This window comes from Anopheles aquasalis, chromosome 2 (genome assembly GCF_943734665.1).
Source record: "Anopheles aquasalis chromosome 2, idAnoAquaMG_Q_19, whole genome shotgun sequence".
Taxonomy (NCBI): Eukaryota; Metazoa; Arthropoda; class Insecta; order Diptera; family Culicidae; genus Anopheles; species Anopheles aquasalis.
Window position 1 is genome coordinate 88,058,147 of NC_064877.1, and position 2,500 is coordinate 88,060,646.

Sequence of the window (2,500 nt, forward strand, 5' to 3'; positions counted from 1 at the left end):
TTCGAGCTCCACCCCGGGGGTTGGCTACTGTTTGGAGAGACAGAGAGAGCGTTTTAGGGAACGCGATCGGCTACATTAAAAGCGTGCATTGTTTCTGCCGCTTTTTCCCATCGTGCATGAATTAGAGTCACTGTGGAGGGTAGATGTGATGTGAACTCGCTTCGCGAAAGTCACAATAAACTGTGTCACAGGCGTGTACTTACCGGCCGTGTGGCCGGGTGTCCGCTTTGTCATTAAAAGTAGCCACCATTTCCACCATAATACGCATTGTGTGTCGTTTGGATTCATTCATCGTGCAGCACTCACCCTTTTTTGTACCCAGTGGATCTTTTGTGCACCACGTGGTAATCGTAGCACAATTTGCTTCACTTGCTGGCTTTTATGATTCGCGTGGTTTTTGGCACAAAATCGGAAATATAGGAATGATATTTTGGCTACAAATTACCAATTTGTTCCATCCAAGTTCGAAAGTTAACCAACCAACAACAGAGGGCTTTGCATCGTTTGCACCTCAGCGTGCAGCGTGCAGAGTATCGCACGTGCTACGATTCACCGATACCGGCTCGGTGCCTTCTTCACTCCACGATGCCCACGCGAGCCAACTAGTGGTGGTGGCATAAGAAAACCAGTTCCTTCGCCACTCCCGGGACCTTTGGAGTGCAGCGACTGATCGCGAGCGCGAACGCGAACGCGAAGAGATGAAAAACGGTTCGAAACGGAGTAAATCAAGAAGAGTCGCTGGTGCAAGCCCTCTACACACAAATACACTTACAAGGATCCTGCAGCATCCAGCCGTGACGCCATGGCGTCGGTGCGCTGGCGGATACATAAAGTGGCGAAGATAATGGGTTGAGGTCCATCAAGCAGGCTGTGGCAACCTTCGCAACACTCATACAGCGAGCGAGAAAAGAGACAAAAGCTGTGGCTTGGTAGCCGCCACCACAGCAGCGTCGTCGTCGGTCGTTATGTCTTGTTTTTCACGGATTACTCGATTGCCACAGCGCAGCAGCGTAGCCACCAAGATAAGCAACCGCAACAGACACGATCCAGCACTCAAGCCCGTGGTCCATGCTCCGACAAAGGGCAATCTTCCGATTATGCTTGTATCCCAGTAGGGTTACAGTAAGTAGTTTTGTTAATTGATCTCGCTTTTATCACTCTCTCATGCTGTCCGTAATCGGCCGAAACGAGGGGCGCGTCTCGTGGCGGCGAATAATTTTGAGACACACTGTCGGGCTATGTCTGTTAGGAAACGCCTCTATGCGCCAAGAGCTATGCTTAAGGGGCAACATAATTCACAACCGAAACAACAGAAAGCCCTTCCTCTCACGCGAAGTGGATATAGCATAAATCATGCAGCAGAAGTGGAAACAAACGCAACATAAAATCACGCCACCACCACCCAGCGCGTGTTTGAGAACCGCGTTGAGCGTTTGATCGCGAGCGCGCGCGTTAAACAAACAAATACCTTCTGCTCTTACGCAATCCTCGGCTCGTCGACTTCTCCGACACCTACTATAGTGCCACCCGCTCGTTAGTGGCCCTGTCCATATTTTATGTCCATATTCCGCTGGACTGGAGTTCACTTTAGAAGGGGAGCTGTGGAGCAAGGCTCCGTTACGGCCTGGTGGGGGGCCATAAGGAGCTGTGCAGTTCAGTGAGCCTGTCATAGGCGTTATGATAGCGGTCGGTCAGTTTTATGGCCTCTCTGTGGTCCTTGGTTACGGTCAGGGAGAGTGGGTAGCCAGTGCGCCAACATCACACCACGGTTGCCACTACTTATCGGCGTCCATTGGCAATCACGTGGCAATCGATAATTTCCGCGACTGTAAACATTTGACTCGGACACCGATTGATAATCTTCTAGACTACCCGTCCAGTTGAAGAAGAAAACAAATTTAGGATCGACTGCTCATGTCCTTAGGCATTTTAGATTAGGCAGATAGGCCTAGGGGACCGTTTTTAGCGTTCAGCACTGTATCAACGAGATTCGATCGTGTCGTGCGTGCCGTGTCGCACACTTTAACGGGACAGCTCTCTCTCTGTCTCTCACTCTCATGCTCTCGCGTTCTGTCGCACTGTCCGTCCAAAATCATTGTAGCAGTCCGTCCCGAACGGGTTTGCGTTTTGCATCTGTATTGGAAGGGTTGTCGCGATCAGAGCGCTTGGAAAGTTGGCCATCGGCTCGCGGACCGCGTCGAGAGCAAACGCGTGAGCATTCGCTCGTGGGACTTCATGGTGACCGTGACGCGCCATACGCCGGCGTACCACCGCAGACCGCAGCGCTTTCATCGTTACGTGACCTGTTCCAGGGATTTTAAAAGTCCATTTCCGGCGATCAATCCACACGTGATCAAGTGGTTCAAGTGAGCAGCAACCTGGTGCCAAAAAAAGAGCATTCGTGGGGCCTGGTGAAGTGGATTTTCGGTGATTGAACGGAAACACAAGAAATAGGTCGAGATCTTGAGGATCTTGAGGATGCGTACAAGACGGAGGTAAA